We start from the raw sequence: 21,756 nt of genomic DNA on the forward strand, positions 1-21,756 counted from the left end.
CAGAGCATCGTGGTACCTCTGAACCACTGGGATGGGCCATCAATTTGTACTCCTTTGTTCTTTCTCATTAGGGAAAAGATTTTAAAATCTTTGGTTTAAGCTAATAAGTACTAAAATATTTTCTCTATTTTTGAGAGGATATTAAGGTATGTACATAAAAACAAAAAAACAACAAAAATTCCTTTTCTGGATTAATAATACCTGATCTCAGCCTCATTCTCACTCAATTCCACTTCACTTTTATTTATTTAATTTTTTTTAGGTGTTTGCATAGGGCACATGCACTTGCCTGAGAGAGACAGAGAAAGAGAGAGAGAGAGACAGTGGAGCGAGAAAGTGAGAAATTGTCATGCCACAATCCCTTCTCCATTCTTCTCCTAGGATTTTGGGAACACACACACACAGGCTTGGTGTGATTTTCAAGCCTTCAAGTCCAGAATTGAAACTGTGGTCAGCCATGTGGGAGTCTAGTGCCTTACCTGGCAGGCCACCTGCTGGTCTCTCTGCTTACATTTTAAAAATCCAATTTTTAAACGTTTTGGTAGATTTCACAAGATTTAAGTACCTCAGTATGAAAACCAAAAGTGAATGAAAAATAGTTTGAATAATGCCTAAATGTATATGATAATTTTCATCACTGCATGGGACAGGAAATTTGGTGAAAAGAAGGATCAGTCAACCCTACTCTTAAAGGAACTTACAATCTACTAGAGGAAGTAAGCATAGAGGACATTGTTACAGAATAAATTTTATTTCAAAGTAAATTTGAGTTTTAAAATAATATTATTCTAGAATGAATTATTTAAAATTCAGAGAAAGGAGGTAATCGCATTCTAATTAAATCATAGCAAATGACATACTTCTTTGATTTTTTTAAGTACAAAAGAAGAGAAACTTCTGTTCTTACTTTATAATGAACTCATGTACCAAAGAATGTATTCAAAAAAATTATATTAGAATTGAAGTCAAAGAAAGATCTAGTTTAAAATGCAAGACATTCCTTTGTAACCTATATACACCCACGCACACACATATACATACACACACATACACACACATATATGGTTATGTGGCTAGATTCCCATGTAGTTGACCGTAGATCAAGTCCCGGACCCAGTAACTTAAAACTCACACAGGACGCATGTGCATGTGTGCCCAAGATCCCAAAAAGAGAATGGAGAAGGGATTGTGGCATGGCCATCCCCCCTGAGGGGTGATTTCTTGCTTTCTGTCTCTCTGTCACTCTGGCAAGCGCACATGGCCTATAGCAAAAATTTCTCTTAAAAAAAAAAATAATGCTTTTACATAAAGCTATGAGAGAATAGTACATTGAGCATGAGTCACTCAGAGGCAAATGGTGTTGATTTAATAATATTAAAGAGTTTGTAACAAGGCCATGTTTTATTTACAGTTAACTGAGATAAATGCAGATACCCTCAATTGAATATTTTAATAGCCTCTTAGAACTCCATTGCTTTGGGAGCCAGCGACTTTAAACTCACTCCTGGCACGTGTGCCTGCATACTCAAAATCCTGAGAGGAGAATGGAGGAGAAGGGATTGTGGAATTGCCATCTCCCCACCCCCACCCAGGAGGTTATTTCTCACATTCTGCCTCTCTGTCTCTCTTTGTCTCTCCAATGAGTGCATGTGCCCTATAACAAAAAACTCTTTCTAAAGAAAAAAAAGAAGCCTCCTGCTTCGTACTCTCCCTCTAGTCTAGTTGCACTCACATTGTTCTCTTAAAAACTGAAGTCAGGTTTATTCTTAGATAATTGTTGCTTATGTGTGGCTATTGTGACTGGGATTACTTTCTTCAATGATTCCTCTGTCTGCTTATTGTTGATGTATAAAAATGATGTAGAGTTTTCTATATTGGTTTTGTATTCTGCAATTTCACTGAATTCATTTATCAATTCTAAGAGTTGTTGATGGGCTCTTTTGAACTTTCTATGTATATAATAATGTTTTCTGCAAACAGAGACAATTCCATTGCTTCCTTTCCTATCCGAATGCCTTTTATTTACCTTCTTATCTGATTGTGTTGTTTAGAACATCCAGTACGATGACGATGAGAAGTGGAGAAGTGTACAGTCTTGTCTTGTTCTCGTTTTTAGTGGAGGGTTTTGGTTTTTCCCCATTCAGTACAATGTTAGTTATAGACTTGTCAAATATGACTTTTATTGTGTTGAGAACTATACTTTCTTCTTTTTTTTTTTTTTTTTTACTTTTTTTTTTTTGGAGAGGTTTTCGCTATAGGGCGCGTGCGCTCGCCAGACAGACAGAGAGAGACATAGAGACAGAAAGCGAGAAATCACCACCCAGGGGGGATGGTCATGCCGCAATCCCTTCTCCTCCATTCTCCTCTCGGGATCTTGGGCAGGCACGCACACGTGCCCGGCTTGAGTTTTAAGCCACCGAGTCCGGGATGCGAACCGCAGTCGACTACATGGGAGTCCAGTGACATAACCATTACGCTAACTGCTGGTTCCCTGAAAAATTATATTGTATGCCACAAAGATGTACAACAATGAAATGTAAATAAAAAAATATAAAATAAAATTAGAAAAAATAAACCTGAAGTCATATCATGCCACTACCTTGTTAAAAATTCTTACATGGCTCCCCATTTTCCTCAAGGTCCCATAGGGTGTGATCACGGTTACCTCTCAGACTTCCTTTCCTATCTCTCTCCTCTAGACCCTTCTCCCGTCTTCCTAACCTTGAAGTCCCGGCAACATCACAGCATATGCCTCCATCAGAGCCTTCCACCAGCTGAGCTTATTGTCTTGCTACACAACTTAAATGTCTAGGTCAGAAATAGGTTTTTAATTTATTCTTTGTGAGGGACCAGCAGTTAGCGTAATGGCTATGTCACTGGACTCCCATGTAGTTGACCGCGGTTCGCGTCTCGGACCTGGTGGCTTAAAACTCACACCAGACACATGTGCGTGTGTGCCCAAGATCCCGAGAGGAGAATGGAGGAGAAGGGATTGTGACATGGCCATCCCCCCTGGGGGGTGATTTCTCGCTTTCTATCTCTCTGTCTCTCTGTCTGTCTGGCGAGTGCACGCGCCCTATAGCAAAAACCTCTTCCCACTCCCCCCCAAAAAACTATGCTTTCTGTTTACATTCGTCACAAAAGAAATTTAAAATTCACCCTATATAAAGGAAAGTTTCCTTAAAGACTAAGATAAAAGTCATAAACTCAAAAAGGCAAAGAAAGGATATTATATTATTTCTTTTTGAAATATTATTCAAAATATACTTATTTGATTAAAACAATCCTCGTACAAAATTTATCAGACAAATGCTACTATTACTCCCATTTTAGAGATGATTTTAGAGAAAACTGATGCTTATAAAAGCTATGTCAGGACCAGCAGGTCGTGTAGTGGCTACGTCACTGGACTCCCATGTAGTCGACTGTGGTTCGAGTCCCAGACCCAGTGGCTGAAACTCTCATCAGGCGTGTGTGCATGTATGCCCAAGATCCCAAGAGGAGAATGGAGAAGAAGGAATTGCAACATGGCCATCCCCCCCTGGGGGATGATTTCTCTCTGTCTCTCTGGTGAGCGCACGTACCCTATAGCAAAAACCTCTCAAAAAAAAAAGTTATGTCAAATAATAAAAATGGTATTTCTGGGACTCAAATAAATTCTGTGTATAATGCTCATGTTAAAATGCCTTTTCTTCAAGTTTTTGTAGTTAATTTTTGCAAATAGGAGAAAATAAAAGTTAAGGGTTCCAATCTATTATGTGATACAGATCTATGCAGAATGACTTAAAATCCACCCTCTAATAAAAGCTTCCAGGGCAAATAATCTGGACAGAATTAAGTAGTATATATTAATTAGGAAGAAAGAGCAGCACAACCTTGCAGAGAGAAAGCTGGCAGAGCCTGGGCATGTGCTCAACCCTAAAATCTCACTAGCTTCACACAACAGTTTATTTTTTATTCACATTCCATCTCCCACATGTGCTGACAGAACTCCTGCTCCACACAGTCTCTCAGAGACCCAGACCAAGGGAACTGCCACCGTCTTGTAGCTGCACCATCCTAATCATGCAGCTTCTTTAAGTGTTCTGTTAGCGTGAAAGAAGCTTGAGAGTTTTGCATAAACTTTTGGCCTTCTTAACCCAGAAATGACACATTTATATCCACTAATATTTCATTGCTCAGCTTTTCTGCAATGAGCCTATCCAGTTGCAAAATCAGGAAATATACAGTAGCAAGTGGCATGTTAAGACCCAGCAACTTAAAACTCACACCGGCACATGTGTGTGCATGGCCAGAACTACAGCCCAGTAAACAGGACATGCTACCCAGCCACCTGCTTGCTCCCAATTTCAGCTCTCTATGTTCCAAAGTTGCTTTTAGGTTCAGGATAAATATTATTGTTCTTTTTAAAGGATAACTTTACATTTTTGTGGCTTGAAAAGAATATCACAAGATGTTGTTTTTTCCCCAAATTGTCAAAATATCAAAAAAAAAATAATAATAAATTGTGTGCTAGCCACAGAGAGAGAGAGAGAGCATTCCTAATGGGAATGGTTACACTACAATCCTTCCTTCTCCATCCTTCCCTCCCATCTGGATTTTTAGCACACATGCGCATTCATATTTCTCAAACCTCCTAAGGGGCAGGACTTGAACCAGTCAGCCATGTAGAATCCAGCTCCCTTAACCACTGCATCACAGGGTTGGCCCACAAGATCTTTATAAATCTTTTATTAAAGACTAAATTATGGAGAACAGCAGATGGCACAATGGTTAAGTTGCTGGACATAGTCAACTGCAGTTCAAGTCCCAGACCTGGCGGCTTTAAACTCATGCCAGGTGCGTGTGTGAAGATGCCCAGAATCCCAAGAGAAGAAGGGATTCCAGAGAGGCCATCCCCTTGCGGGGGAGGGGTGATTTCTCGCTTTCTATCTGTCTCTGTCTGTCTGGTGAATGCGCACACCCTATAGCCAAAAACAAAAGAAGACTAAATTATGGGTTATTTTTAAATTAAGCAGCGTTTGTGGTATGAGAGAACACACCTACTTTTACGCATGTGAAGAATACAGCACCAGGACCAGCAGATGTCATAATGGTTAGTCACTGGACTCCCACATAGTCAACTATGATTCAAGTCCCAGACCCAGCAACTTAAAACTCACACTGGGCACATGTGTGCGCATGGCCAGAATCCCAAGAACAGAATGGAGGAGAAGGGGTTGCCGCATGACCATTCCCCCCGGGCGGGTGATTTATCGCTTTCTGTGTCTCTGTCTCTACAGCGAGTACACTCACCCTATAGCAAAAATCTGTCTTAAAAAAAAAAAAAAAGAAATGAATACAGCACCAAACAGGCAGAAGGGTGGAGGCCCTGGTGTTTGCAGTTTCTATAAGCACAGCTTACCTGTCATTACTCTGTCTTAAATACACCAGTGACTTACAAGTTAAGCATTTTAATGTGTTGCAATTGATTCTTCAACTGCAATCCACAGGCTTCCAATTACAAAATTCCTGTTGTATTACAGACTCTTGAATAGCACAAGTTTTCAATATTGACTATTAACTCAGAGTACTTAAAACTTAATGTAAGAATTGCCTTCAAAGGTAGCCCTGTCTTTAGGAAATGTAAGGAGACTGCGCCCTCTGGTGGGTGAGGGAGCAAGGAGCATTTGGGGACTTCAAGGAATGTGTAGTTGTCGGCAGTTTTAAAGTTATTATTTACTATTGCTGTTATTAAGTTTTGAAATAAAAGCTTTTCAAGAGTTTCGGAGTTGTGACTTGAGGGAGGAAATCCTATTTTCAGAAAACACGGATAAATAGAAGATGATGTTTCATATTACTATTTCTAATTAGTAACTACTCATATGAAACTCAGGCAAATTGAAGCAGGCGCCGGTAATAATGAGATTAATTACAAACTGAGACTGTTATCATCAAAGAGCCAAGTACCTCCCGTGATTGTAGGGAGTTTACATGAGACAGGTTGAGCCTCTTAAGAGTAGATGTCTAGTAGTTCATTTAGTCGTATCTGTAAGGGCCAGCAGGGCGCGCATAACACCTGTTTGCTGGCGACTACCAAAAATTCATGGCAAGAATCTTCACAAAGGCAAGGAGAATGAAAGTTTTTGGTTTTTCAGTTGTACCTACCTCCCATATTTAGCTACATTTTTCACAGAATTTTAACATTTGTCTCCTCGGGAAATTAAGTGTGGCCTTTTCTTTGGCCATATTTGAAAGACTGACTTTGATTAACAGAGCAACCATGTAATGGACGTTGGAATCTTAATCTGAAAATTTTCCCCTTCTTCAGTGACATTTAGTAGCAAAGAGAGAATGAATAGAAATTTTTTTCCATAGGAAGAAAAAGATATAAGAATAGTCACAGGGAATAAATGCTGAAACTTTGTGCTAACCATTCATTTATCAGTGAGCCTCATTAAACCAGGCTTTAGCTTAAAGACGCTCTACCTGACTGCACCACATGTGCACCAAAACCGTATGTATTTTACAATATCTGAGTATATACAGCAAGAAGTTCTCATCAACAGACTTCTGTGGTCAAGAAAGACGCCATAGACCAGGAGAGCTTAGCTCTAACCAGACTGGTTTTTTTGTTTGTTTGTTTTTTGAGATTCTCTTGCCTTCTTAGTTATGACCTCCAATTCCTCTACCCTAAGCACCCATTTTATGTCTTTCTAGATTTGTTTATTTTGGACAGGTCTTTTTTTAGAAAGAGATCTTTTTGCTACAGGGTGTGCATGCTCACCAGAAAGACAGAGAGACAGAAAGCGAGAAATCACACACCCCTCCCCCAGGGATGGCCACACTGCAATCTCTTCTCCTCCATTCTCCTCTTGGGATTTTGGGGACACACATGCACACACGCCCTGTGTAAATTTCAAGATCCGGGACTGGAACTTTGATTGGTCATGTGGTAGTCCAGCAACATACCATCACACCATCTGCTGGTCCTATTTAGGACTTTTCATGTGAATAATGATACGATCTTTTGTAACTGACTTCTTTCATTTAGCATCATGCTCTCTGGTTGACCCTTGTTATTGTATGTATCATTACTTCATTTCATATCATCTGAATATGCTACATTTCGTTTTTCTATCCATTTGTGGTTGAACACTTAGGTCATTTTCAGCTTTTGACTACTATATATAATACTGCTATGACATTTGCATATACAAGTGTTTGTGTAAATAGGTATTTTTATTTCTCTTGGGTATAAAATTAAGTAGAATTACTAGGCCATATAGAATACTGATTACTCAGACTACCTGATTTTTAATCTGGGTTCTGTTGTTGCATCCTCTGTGTTCTTGGGCAAGTTATACCTTACCTTTTTAATCCAGAAAGGAAGCCAATAGCATTTCAAATGACTGTTCAAAAGATTAAGTAAGTTATTGTTTAAAGGGCTAATATTATGTTATAAACATCACATAAGGTTGTTTTTGCTTTTCTAAAAATTTATTTCCAAATCCTCTTAAAGATTTTGTGAAAACCTTCAACCAGAGAAACATAAGGAATAGTCTCAGGTTTGACCTGTCCCAGATCTACCAAATATTTTGTCTTCCCAAAATGTGTAACCCCACATGATTCTGTTTGAACTATTGTTTCTTGCCTTCAGTGTCTATAGGAATTTATAGATCCTCCATACTCTTTGCCTTGGCAAAAGCTCAGAGTTCACCTAAATGCAAACTGTGTAGAGGCTTTGTTTCCCTGCAATATTGCTTGTAAACAATTGGCTTCCTGGTTTCTTGTAAAGTTGTGGGAATTTGGGTTTGGGTTTTTTTTTTTTTTTTTTGGAGGGTTTTTTGGTCCTATCTTACAGTAGCCTATCCTCTGTGTAACCATCACATCACATAGTTGTAATCTTCTCGCTTTGGTAAGAATCTCTTGCTTGTTGAGTCCAAGATGTATGGATCCCACTAGGAGGCAGTATCATGACTTCCTGGGTGACTATTACACATCCTTCTACTGATTAACTATCCCTAATCTGAAGGCTTCAGACCAGAAATGTTTCAGGCTTTTGTTTTTCAGAGTTTGGAATATTTGTACATATGAAAGAACTTTAAAAAATGAATCTAAACAATGGAATTAAAGTAAAAGTTTATTTTGATGCAAAAAAATTGAAATCCACGTAAATTTTTTTATAATAAACATTTTTCATGAGCTTTTTGAAAAGCCATCATGAGGCGCCAGCGTGTGGCATGGTGGTTAAGGTGCTAGACTCCCACGTGGCTAGCCATGCTTCAAGTCTCAGACCTGACAGCTTGTCTTCTCACTCTCTCTTTCTCTCTTTCTCTCTATCTGTCTCTCTCTGGTCAAATTAAAAAATAGTAATAGATAAAATTAAATAAATTAATATTAAAGAAAGCCATCATGAGATATCTTGGGGATGAGATTAAAGTCCAAACACAAATTCATTTATGTATTATATACTGCTTATATACATAGCCTGAAGGTAATTTTACATAATATTTTATTAGCGTGTTTTGACTCATCATAAAATCAGGAGTGGCATCATATTGGTGCTCAGAAATATTCAAGTTCTGAAGCATTTTGGACTTCAGATTTTCAGACTGGGGAGAACCTGAAGTAGCATTTCTGATTAACCTGGTCTTACCTACAGTTCTATGGACTAGCTTGATAGTAAGCTCTCAAGCCCTGGGATGCTCTACGTAATAATGTGACCCAGGTGACTTTGGATCTCAGATTTTTAGCACTGCACAAGTAACTTGGCATGAAGACAAAATATGTATAAAGTTAGCTGTCTAGTAAACACATCAAACTATTCTTAAGTAAAGAAGATAAAAGGAACTCTATTACTGAGAGCTTACCGTGTGGCAGGCACTGACTGCTTTCAGATCAAGGTTGGAGCGTGACACGAGGTCCTCTGTATGTCCTAGACAGTACAACTTCCTATTACAGAATGTCCCAAGATCTTCTTGATCATCATAGAATACTCTGAAACACCAAAGCAAGATGCTTGGATACACACCTTGTTTTGTATGGTCCTAGGATGTCTGTGGCAGAGAACTCAAACCTGGCCCACCTGGTATGTTCAGGAATCCACAAACCACTCTGGGATCCCTGAAGGAGGCTGGCCTGGAGAAAAGGACCACAGCACCCATGCATGAAGACCTGGACGAGCAGCCTGAACCGGTAGCTTACCTCAGTGTCTGAGGGAGCAGTGGAACAGGGGGCTGCATTTGACCTTCTCTGATATCACTGCTTTCCTGTAAACATCGGTGTCCAAGACAGGAAAGGACTGGGATGCAAGTGACATACACGTTTCCAGGGGTTGAAGTGTTCTTCTACAATGAATATCTCTGATATGGGACTCTAAAGGAGGCTTGATGACAGGCCTAGAAGGCAGGAAAGCAAAAAATCATTGATCCAGAAATGAGACAGGACATGAAAACAAGGGGCCATGGGCACACTTCAACCACAGGACCTTCCAGACATAATAAATTAACAGAGGAGCCTCTACTAGTCAAGCAGGTATGGGCTCAAAGTTGACAGCATTCTGTACGTCAAATATCTATATGTCCTGACAGCTAACCCTAAGGCTATGTGGGTTGCTATGGTTGAATGTCCCCCCAAAATTTACATGCTGACTCTTGGTTGTGATAAGATTAAGATGGTGAAAAGTTAATCTGGCTATGGTGTTAAGAGGTGGGACCTTTGGGAAGAGATTACGATTAAGGTTATTAGGGAAGGGCCCCTTGATTAGGGCTTGGAGAATTTATAAGGAGAGGGAATAGATGCGCATATGGACATAGATGCACATACTCCTACCCTCCACCAAGCTGTGGCTTCTGCATGTTGGACGTCCAAACTGGGAGATGAAAAAAACCTTTAACAATTATCCTGACTCAGCTATCCTGACTCCTTTCTGTTATTAGCAACAGAAAGGACTCTAGAATATGGAATGTGTGCATTTAACCTTCACAGTTAATTTTGCAGAAGAAAAACCAAGGCTGGGTGAGGTATTTTACCTAAAGGTACAGACATGAGAGGCAGAGAACCAAAGAAGAACCAAGAAAGAATCAAAACCAGAGCTGTTTGACTCCAAAACCCAAGCTCTTTCTCCTATACTTTAAGTGTCTCAAAGACTCAAAGGAATATGACCAATACGCTTTTATAGTACTCTGAATAATAATGATAAAAAAGCTCATAATTTGATGGGTCAGCTACAATGCCACTGGCAGTAGGGCCCCACCATGTGGTACTGGAGCCATATGGGAAGGTCCCAGGTTCAGTCCCCACCTGAACATGCCAGGTACACCAATGGTTCTGGATGACTGAAAGCCTGGGGGATGATCTCAGTATGAGACCCTATCAAAGGTGTCTCTCTGTAAGTCTCTCTCTCTCTAGAAATAAACTTTCTTAAAACACATAAATTGAGTAAAATTAAGGTTCCTGGCATTAAGTTTTTTTTTTTTTGGAGAGATTTTCGCTATAGGGTGCGTGCGCTCGCCAGACAGAGAGAGACATAGAGACAGAAAGCGAGAAATCACCCCCCAGAGGGGATGGTCACGCTACAATCCCTTCTCCTCCATTCTCCTCTCGGGATCTTGGGCACGCACGCACACGCACCCGGTGTGAGTTTTAAGCCACCGGGTCGGGTCAGGGACGTGAACAGCTGTCGACTACATGGGAGTCCAGCGACATAGCCATTACGCTAACTGCTGGTTCCCAGCCTAGCATTAAGTTTTAAGAGAGGGTAAAAGATTATAAATAGTATAGGAATTTAGGTTGGAACTAGTAGAGAGTTGAATGGAATGGGGTGGATCGCTAGATGATGAGATAGAAGAAATCAATCCTGGGGTCAGCAGGTGGCGTGGTGGTTAAAGGCGCTTGAGTCCCACATGGCCGACCACAGTTCAAGTCCCAGACTTAGCAGCTTGCTTTCTCGCTTTCCTTTTCTCACTCGCTCTCTGTCTCTTTCTCTGCCTCTGGTCAAATTCAAAAATAATAATAATGACAAATGTAAAAAAATAAATAAATCTTTAAAAAAAAAGAAGAAGAAAAAGAAATCAGCACTAATTCTGACCAGTCAGACCATTTCAATCTCCTTAAATTTCAAATCTTTCATTTCTATGGGCTTCATATTTGCCATGTAGGAACTATGGATAGTCCTAAACTCCCTCCTTTTTTTTTTATAGGATTTTAACATTGTATATGCAAAAATTAGTTTAAAACACACTGAGCAATGTTTTTACATAGATGAAAGACTTGGCTGAACCACCCTTTGACATTAGTGCTATGTCTTCCTGATACTTGATAGCTTTACTAGTTAATTTCATTGTCAACTTGACTAGGTTATGGTAAGTACCTAGCTATTTGGCCAAACACTGTTAGAGTTATTGCTTTGAGGATATATATTTTTTTAGATGAGATCAACATTTAAATCAATAGACTTGGAGTAAAGCAGATTACTTCCATAATGTGGGTAGGGTTCATCCAATCTGTTGAAAGGCCTCTAGAGAAAAGACTGAGATTCCCCCTCAAAAGAAAGAATTCTGCCTCCACACTGCCTCAGCAAGACTGATGTAAACTCCTGCCAGAATTGCCAGCCTACCCACCAGCTCTCCAATTTCCAGAGTTGCCAGTCCCACAGTTGTATGATCCAGTTCCTTAAAATCTCTCTTTTTCTGATTCCAACTATTGGATGTATATACATAATGCAGACATTCATATATATTTAAATATATGTATATATGTGTTTGCACATAAGTATATGCACATGTGTGTGTATGTGTGTGTGTGTTTATTTATATGGTATTGGACTCATCAGTGATTCCAGTAAGCTATGATTTGTAGATGACTTTATTTCAAAAACAAGAAACATTGGCTTTGTGTCTTTGGAGAACCCTAATTAATAAAATAGCTGTCCTAACTAAAAATTTATTTCGACAAGAAAACTGGAAAGCAATTAGAGGAACTTCAGAAAATACTATATTACAGGGACCAGCAGTTAGCGTAATGGCTATGTCGCTGGACTCCCATGTAGTCAACCGTGGTTCACGTCCCGGACCCGGTGGCTTAAAAAACTCACGCTTGGCGCATGAGTGTGCGTGCCCAAGATCCTGAGAGGAGAATGGAGAAGGGATTGCAGTGTGGCCATCCCCCCTGGGGGGTGATTTCTCACTTTCTGTCTCTCTGTCTCTCTCTATCTGGCAAGCACACACGCCCAAAAGCAAATAAACCTCTCCACAAAAAAAAAAAGAAAGAAAAGAAAATACTGTATTACAGAAAGGACTAGTTATATGTTACTATTTTATAAAAATATTAGTACTATGTGTTTTCTGTAGTTCAGTATTCAAACGTTTATGAAATATCAAATAAAAGAACATAATATATTTCTTTTTTTTCATTTGTTTATTCTTTCGGCATTCTGTACACTGACATAGAGGTAAAAGAAAACGACTGAAATTCAATTGTCAAAGAACTTTTAACAATTAAATCCACAGCTGTATACATTTATCTTACTCACATGTCAGTTAAAGACTCACCAACTATTACAAAACAGGACAAATTACATCACTAAATAACCAAAAAGTAGGAAAGAATTTCATAAAAAACATACCCAACTATGAAAACTATTGCTCTCTGGGTGTCTTCACATCCTTCTCTTCTGTGTCCTTATGTATAACACGTTGTTCCAGCGGATGAACGTGTCTCCATACTTATTCTTCAGCTGCCTGTTCACATACTCTTCTGTCTGCTCCAGGGCTATGTTCATGTAGCCATCCAAGCAAGCCAGGACTCCTCAATAATCCACTCCAGAATTTAATTTTACCACAACTGGCCATTCGATGATTTGCTTCAAAAAGTCACCGGGGGGTTGCTTCTGCAGACTCATTGCAACAATCTTGGGAGGCAGGAAATCTGAGTTCTAATCCCAGCTCTGCTACTTAATTAGCTGTGTGACTTGGACAACTCATCCTTTCACCTCTCCTGGTCCCGGACTCCTCATCTTGAAGCCAGGCTCCAAAACCCTCACTCCCTGCGTACTCATAATATATTTCTTAATAATATCTTCTTTTCTTCTTTTTTTTCTTTTTGGAGAGGTTTTTGCTATAGGGCCCGTGTGCTCACCAGAAAGAGCAAGACAGAAAATGAGAAATCACCCCCCAGGGGGGATGGCCACACTGCAATCCCTTCTCCTCCATTCTCCTCTTGGGATCTTGGAAACTCAAGCACATGAGCCCAGTGTGAGTTTAAGCCACCGGATCCAGGACTCGAACCACGGTCAGCTACATGGGAGTTCAGCGACATAGCCATTACGCTAACTGCTGGTCCCTAATAATAACTTCTATTATTCCAAAAAAACATGCACATTTAATATACCCAAGTAGAAGGACCAGCAGTTGGTGTAATAAGACTGTTCATTATCATTTAGGGTTGCTGATTTGCCCATTGTGAGCTGAACATGTCTGCTCAAGGTGTTCCTTGCATTGGAATACCTTCCCTCCCAGTCACCCCTTGAAGAAAGACTATTGCCCGTACTTTACAGAGCAGTTCAATGACTCTTCTAAGCTGAAATGCAGAATTCTTCCAGTACGAAGCAGTCTCTATCACTTCTCGTCTCTGTTCCTCTTATACCATTCATAAGTTCATGCTCTGAATTATAATTGTTTTTGTCTTTATATTGTCTCCACCTCTGGAAATAATCTTTTGGAGGGTAGCACTTACTGATAAGTCATTTTCACCAGAACCCACCATAGCTCCTGGCTAAAAGGCCTTGATAAAGATGTACTGAATAAATAAACCTTTGTGGGTCATTTCGGCCTCTGGAGTTTAAGCACTTCTTTTTAATTTGGGCAATAATACGTCCTATAAATAATTTCTATCAGAGTGACTATAATTTTTTATGTATGGTACTGGCCTGGTGTTGAATATTTATTAGACAGTAAAGGGATGAAAAGTAGCAGCATGGGGCTTTAGCTATCTAAAGAACAAGCTTGAAAAGTGGTTTAAAATGGCAGTTTAAAAATGAGAGAACTTTCACAGAGGAAGTGGAATAGCACAGATTTTCAAGCGTACACTGGTGACCGCACAATAACCAGGTAGTTCCTTGTTCTCACATAAAATGTTCTTGATATTTATCAGTGACATAAATTAACTGCTAAATATGTAACAAAAGCAAAGCACAAGTATCTGTGTACCCAGCAAATATTTCAGTTTCGAAGATATTTCTGTGCCCTCAGTGAACAGTGTGTACTTTTCATCTAAATTCAGGAAGTTTTCCTGGCTTCACAATATGTGGATAGATAGAGTGGCACAAAGTAGTAGGATGACACTTCAGGGGTAGAAAGCAGAGCTGAGGCCTACTTTAAATTCCAAAATTTTAAAATTCTGACTTAGCATGTTTGACAACCAGTATTCCTTGTACATCTGAAGGAAAATTCATCAAAATGATATTTTTGGAGAATAGAGATGTGTTCTTGAGATCTATTCAACCAGTTTCACATTTTAATGCATCTAAAAGTTCCCAGGGCCAGAATTACTTTTGATGATGAGAATAGTAACCATGATACATTCAGTTCTTTGGGCCAATATTAACCGGCTGATGACATGAGCTATGCTGAGTACTGAGGACAGACGCTGGAAGAAACATGGCTCCTCTCCTCAAGGAGCTCCGTGCTCATGGGAAAAGGGTAGACACACACACCACACCAAATGGTAAGTCTTGATTTTTGTTTAATGCTATTTTTAGTTTTCCCTGCTGTTGACTCACCATGGTAAAATAAATTATCTCTTTTCCTAACTTGCACCTGAAAAAGTAAATTCCACTCTCTCTTTATATTGCAGTTATTCCTTCCTTAGTCAATAAACACAAACCCAACTTTGCAGGGGAAAAAAAAAAGGTTAAATGGTTTGGGCCTCAGGCTCCTTGAGAAAGGTTATGATTCCTTAGAAAGGGAAAGAGCAGAGGTTATTCTTGTTTTTTTTTTTTTTTTTTTTTGGAGAGATTTTCACTGTAGGGCGCGTGTGCTCGCCAGACAGACAGAGAGAGACATAGAGACAGAAAGCAAGAAATCACCCGCCAGGGGGGATGGTCACGCTGCAATCCCTTCTCCTCCATTCTCCTCTCGGGATCTTGGGCACGCATGCACACGCACCCGGCGTGAGTTTTAAGCCACCGGGTCCGGGACGTGAACAGCGGTCGACTACGTGGGAGTCCAGAGACATAGCCATTACGCTAACTGCTGGTTCCCTAGAGGTTATTGTTTGAGATTGAAGTGAGAGTTGACAGGGCCCTAGACATGACTATCTGAGGCATTAGGGACTTGGGTCTTATTCCCACTTAAGCCCTGATAGATGGCAGGCCCTCTAAGAAATACAGGTTGGAGGCTGGTGACTCAATCTCTTTTGCTGTGGTACAAGCCTTGGTAAAGGTCCCTAGGGCTGAGCAAAGCATGGAAGAAGACTACTGCACCACCAACAAAGTAGCCTACTTGCAAATAGGCACGTGGGCTTGAGCAATGAGCATGCCGATTAGGTAACTAGAATGAACTCAAGCCAGGAATTCCTTTGTCCATGATGAAACAGGATGGATTTATATAATGCCCCTGGGACTTCTCAACAATGCTAAGGAATGACTCTCTAGTAATTAATATTAGGTCTATTGACAAAGGAGTTTAGAGCAAGATATATTTTTTATTTTTTAAAATAAAGTAGTAAGAGGATCAGCTGGTAGTGTGGTGATTAAGAAGGCTGGATTCCACATGGCTGACTATGCTTTTTGAGTCCAAGACCTGATGGCTTGAAAAGCATGCTGGGAATGTGTGTGGAAATGGAGGGGAAGAAATTGTGGCATGACCATGCTCCATAGGGAGTGCACATACCCTCTGGGAATTTATTTTTAAGCCATAAAGTAATATGGCTTTCATTTCAGCCAAGCTCATAGTCTAAATTCATACTCCTTACAGTTAAAATAGATATTGATATATTGGGTTGCCAGAAAAGTCATGATGCATTTTTTGCATAGAAAAAAAAAAATCACAGAAAAATACATCACAACTTTTCCAACAACCCAGTATAATAATAGTGTGGTAACTACAAAAATAGAAATTTACTATGTGCTAGAGTCTCTCATAGAAGAAAGCAGCTACCTCATTTCCTAGATTTTAAAACTTGTCTGATCATTTTGGTGTTTCTCAATTAGGACATCTTAAAACTGATGCATGCTTGGGAACCAGCAGTTAGCGTAATGGCTATGTCACTGGACTCCCACCTAGTCGACCACGGTCCGTGTCCCGGACCCGGTGGCTTAAAACTCACGCCGGGCGCGTGTGCGCGCGTGCCCAAGATCCCGAGAGGAGAATGGAGGAGAAGGGATTGCGGCGTGACCATCCCCCCTGGGGGGGGATTTCTCGCTTTCTGTCTCTATGTCTCTCTCTGTCTGGCGAGCGCACGCGCCCTACAGTGAAAATCTCTCCCAAAAAAAAAAAAAACTGATGCATGCTTTTAATATTCTACTTGTTTTGCTTTGATATTTTTAAAAAAGCTAATACCACAGAATCAAGAGAGTATCATAATTTACTTTAGGGAAATAAGAGGGAGAGGAAAATATCATAGAGGAACTGATGTTTTTAATTAACACAAAAGCTGAGTAGTAAGTAATGTGGAGTTAAGGATAGAATGTTTGGAGGTGGAAACATGGAAAAATTACAGTGAGTGAAAGAAAACCAAAATATCATTGGCAAGCAAATAATTTGGCATCTCTTTGAACAACAACTATTTGTTGAGCATTTATGTGCACCCATTTGAGGAATAAAGATAGAGAGAAAGAGAAAATAAAAAATCACTCCCTGAGGGGGATGGCCATGCCACAGTTGCTTCTCCTCCGTTCTCATCTTGGGATTTTGAGCACACAAACACATATGCTCAGTGTGTTTTTCAAATTGCCGGATCTAGGACTTGAACCTCACAGTCAGTCATGTGAGATCCAGCTGCTCTAACTACCACACAATGAGCTGGCCCTGAAAACTATATTAATACAATTTTTACATAGAAACAAATTCCTTTACTGATGGACTCCTATGGCTCAAAGCATAGTCAATGTTCTGAGAAAGTGTTACCACTTAATTGAAAGCATATTCAGAGTTAAAAGTTTAAATGAAAAGATGAATTGTATCCCCATTATGCACTATTATGGCCTACATTTTGGATCTTGGAATTTGGACTGTTTGCAAATGCTTATGTGCAAGAAAGGTCAGAAAGAAATCATTGGTCTTAGCAGAGAGAGGTTTGTTCCCCACCCCCCTACACACATACAGGATTTTCTTTTATTGGCAGAAATAGAGCCAAAAATTTACATTTTTGTCTAGGATAGCAAGTCAAATTAGCTAGCTACATATTTTCAATGTAATCTAGAGTCATGTAGAACTGTGGTAGGCTGGCACCCAGCTGAGGCTTTTCTTGTGTCCCACGCCTTAATCTTGACCTCAGTTCAAAGAATTTCAAGAAGGAAAGGGGAAGTAAAGAGCTGTTTGTGGGAGGGATGGGAAATGAAGCAGTATAGCATGTTAGTGTTTTCATGAAATACTCTGGCATACACAATCTCATTTGATTCTCTCATTGTTGTGATACAGGTATTATAACCCCATTTTCCTTTCTGTTTCTTTTTCTTTTTCTTTTTTTTTTAATTTCCCCAGGGCCTATGCACTCATCAGAGAAAGATAAAGAGACTGAAAAGGCAAGAAAATATTCCCCATGGGGCAGGGTCACTTCATGATCCCTTCTCCTCTATTTCAACCTTCTTTTGGGATTTTTAGCACACATGCACACACAACTAGCATGTTTTTCAAGCTGCCAGGTCCAAGACTTGAATCACAGGGTTGGCCATATGTGATTTAGCTGCCTTAACCTCCAGGTCATGGGCAGTGGCCCAGCTGCCATTTAAAGATGTTTAACATAAGACTGAGGAATTCAACCTGCCTTAGACAATGAATCAAAATAGTAAGTGTAGGCCCTGTGGATCTCGTCATGTGCTCCCCAGTACCCCACTTAATGGCCTCTGTGGCTGCGTAATCCGAGTGAGAGGTTTTGTTGGTTCAAAGAAATCAACATACATAATTTTTCAGTAATTGTTTATGGCGCAATTTTTAAAGCAAATGGAAAAAATAAAAATTAGTTATATACAACTGGTTTAGGTTAGAAACACACCACTTCTTCTTTGATACATTCAATACGGGGGGCACAGAAACAATTGACAGGCTTGTAGTGGCTAAAGGTGGAGGTTATGGCTCAGTATCTGACTTACAGTAACAAGAGCAACAACCACATAAGCCAACTCTGTGATTGCCAGGGCCCGTCCCACATCCTGGAAGGCTCCTTGTTTTCAGTGGACTTGGTAAGCTGACATGAAAACTGGCAAATTCAAATCAAAGCAAATGTGGTTTATAAACCTCTTTATTGAGTTAAAGTAAGCAAATTTATACATAGCAAAATATACACAATGAAAGCCCTTTGGAGTAAACATTACTAAATAAAGTTGCTGAAACACCGTGGATTTTTAACCACAAAGTCATTCCCTAGTAATCAGTTTCGAATGCTGACAGACTTGTTTTCTTCCTGGTTTCCTCTTTCTGACCTCTCTAATTCCCTTCTTTAGCAACAGTAAGAATATTCCAAAATAATTCTTTCCAAGGACTCTCTGTCAGCAGCTGTGAAACCTCTAAACTTCTGTTTTGCTTTGGCTAGTCATCAAGTGAGGTCAGTGTGGGACTTATGTCACATTTTCTAGTTAAATTAAGCAGTTTCTCAACAGGAGAAAAGTATAAAGTTCTATATGACCATCATCCCAACAATTTTAAAAAACCATTTATGATATTGTTAGTACATAGTACACACACACAAAAAAAATCTGTGCTAAATTTCTTTTAAAGTTTGTTCATTTATTTCTTCCATGAGAGACAGAGAGAACGAGAAAGTCACACCCAATAGAGACTTCGAGCTGCCATCCACCCCCAGAATCAGCCAGCCAGGATCATGAGCAAGCACTCACACGCCTGGCAACCACAAGGAGATCTCACAACCGGAACCTAGGACCTTTCCATGTGGCCTCTGCATAGCTAAGCGTTGGGCTCCTGCTGTACTCCCATGGCTAACTTGTGCTAAGTTTCTGACTAATAATAATAAGTAGGTTGGACATACTTTAAATGCATTCATATGATCACTTATTTTAATGAATAGATTGAAATTAAACAGTTATAAAAATATCCAAATTGAACATACTTTAAAATACCAAGAATGTTTATTATACAAATAGGAAACTAAAGCTAAGGATATTCAAACTACAGAATTAAATTCCCTTTTACAAATGTACTCTGTTGCTATTACACACACACATATACATACATATGCATATAAACACAAATATACACAAACACATATACAACACACACATCAGTCAGGTGCTTTCTGGAAGTTCTTGCTAAAATAGTAAAATTATAAGATAAACTTAATCTCATGGACAAATTAGATTAGTCAGTCATTTTATTGAAAGCGAGTGAGCAAAAGCTAGTGTGCACGGTGGTGATTTAGTATATTTTATTTCTATGATTTAACACACCTATAAAAGTTTTTCTTCTGGCTTTTGAAGAGTTAGTTTTTCAATACTGAAGGGTGCCCATCCATATCATAAAGTCATACTAGATAAAATTATAGGTCATTTCTTCAGTCTCCTTAAGTAGTATTTTTTTATATCTTTATATTTAGTTCCCAATTACCTCTTTAAACTTTTATTTGCCCCCATCACCATAGCCCATTCCCAGCAGCATGGAACATGGACTTGCATGGACTTTTCTGTCATTGTTTCTTTGTATGAACTATCTTGGTCCAGAGATATTTACACCCCTTCCTGTCCCGTGAGCATTTTGATTTTCTTCAAGGCTCTACTCACACAGTATCTCCTCAGTGAAATGCTTTTCAATAGTCCTGGGGAGAACTGAACCATCTCATCTCTCTGTTTTAATAACACTTTGTTAATATCTGTGCTATATCAGTTAACACAATCAGATGTGCTCTACCATTAGATAAATGACACTACTATTTATGGAATGTGGGTAATGTTACAAGAAACAAAAATACAATTATAAAAACCAGCCAATCAACAAAAAAATAAGAAAAAAGTCCATGCATAGAGGAAGCAAACCAATCCCTATATTTATGCACAGCTTGAGGAAAAAGGATCATGTCTGATTTACCTTTGCATTATTAGCACTAGCTTAGTGGCATGCAGTATGATCCATTTCCCAGACTTCTCTGACCAAGAAATCCTTTCATCAATGACAATCTTAAAAAGGGATTCAACTGGGAACCAGCAGTTAGCGTAATGGCTGTGTCGCTGGACTCCCACGTAGTCGACCGTGGTTCGTGTCCCGGACCCGGTGGCTTAAAACTCACGCCAGGCGCGTGTGCGTGCGTGCCCAAGATCCCGAGAGGAGAATGGAGGAGAAGGGATTGCGGCGTGACCATCCCCCCTGGGGGGTGATTTCTCGCTTTCTGTCTCTATGTCTCTCTCTGTCTGTCTGGCGAGCGCACGCGCCCTACAGTGAAAATCTCTCCAAAAAAAAAAAAAAAAAAGGGGATTCAACTGATATAAAACACTGCCCACCTGGGACACTTGAGGAAGACAGCTGTTAATAATTTTGCTGGGGTAATCAGTACAAACTGGGATCATGCCAGACAAACCAGAATGTATGGTCACCCCACTCGGAAGAAATTTGTCTCCTTTCTAATATGATTTGGGGGAAAAAAAAAAAAAAACAGAAGCAATATGGTCAAGGGATGAAACTATTCTATATTAATACACATCTAATATTAGTATTTGTGTTGATGGTAATGGCAACAGTAAAGTCACAAGAGCAGTATACAAAATGAGGTATTCATATTTGTATAGCTTTTTGTTGGCAAAGAATAAGACATAAAAACTTCGTCATTTAGCAGTTCGAGGTGACTGAAGAACACTGAGTTCTAGCCTGAAATTTTCGCATCCAAAACAGTTGCATTGTATAGATCAACAATCTTTTCTTTCTTCCATATTATAGATATTGGCCACATTGCAAATTATTTCAATTATATAAAGGCAGCAGTATCTTAGACATTGATGCAAAGGAAAAAAAAACTTCATAAAGGAATCATCATGTATGAAGTAACCCAAGTTCAGAAACATAATGAAAGATGCACTGTATTTTTATATGTTCCAATAGCCATATTAAAACATTTTAAAATTATAAAATTATTTTAATAATAGAAAATTGGTTAAGGAAACCAGATCCCACATAGCCAACCATGGTTCCAATCCCCTTGAAAAACACACTGGGCGCACATGCGTGCATCCCTCAAATCCTGAAAGGATTGCAGTGTGACACTGCCTTATTGGAGGGTGCTTTATTCCGTCTGACTCTGCTAAGTGTTTGTACTTTCTATCAGTTAAAAACAGTGTATTTTAACTCATATATGTAGTAGTATTATTTAACTATGCAATCAATAGAAAACATTAATGAGATCTTTTTTCTTTTTTATAGTAAGTCTTTTTTTTTTTTTTTGAGAGAGATTTTTCGCTATAGGGTGCATGCGCTCGCCAGACAGACAGAGAGACATAGAGACAGAAAGCGAGAAATCACCCCCCAGGGAGGATGCTCACGCCGCAATCCCTTCTCCTCCATTCTCCTCTCGGGATCTTGGGCACACACGCACACACGCCCGGCGTGAGTTTTAAGC

At 39.5% G+C, this 21,756-nt stretch overlaps 1 protein-coding gene and 1 pseudogene across 1 annotated transcript in view; both read right to left on the reverse strand.

Moving 5' to 3' along the window:
- The window catches only part of LOC102482361 (hyaluronidase-4-like), a 45,078-nt gene that overhangs the window by 21,327 nt on the left and 1,995 nt on the right, over positions 1–21,756 (reverse strand). Inside the window, 2 exon segments of the mRNA XM_014588059.2 lie at positions 8,853–8,979; positions 9,187–9,380. The gene's annotated coding sequence lies outside the window, so the exon portion shown is untranslated.
- LOC102481944 (U6 snRNA-associated Sm-like protein LSm6 pseudogene) lies at positions 12,641–12,883 on the reverse strand (annotated as a pseudogene).

This window comes from Tupaia chinensis, unplaced genomic scaffold (assembly GCF_000334495.1).
Source record: "Tupaia chinensis unplaced genomic scaffold, TupChi_1.0 Scaffold000257_1, whole genome shotgun sequence".
Lineage (NCBI taxonomy): Eukaryota > Metazoa > Chordata > Mammalia > Scandentia > Tupaiidae > Tupaia > Tupaia belangeri.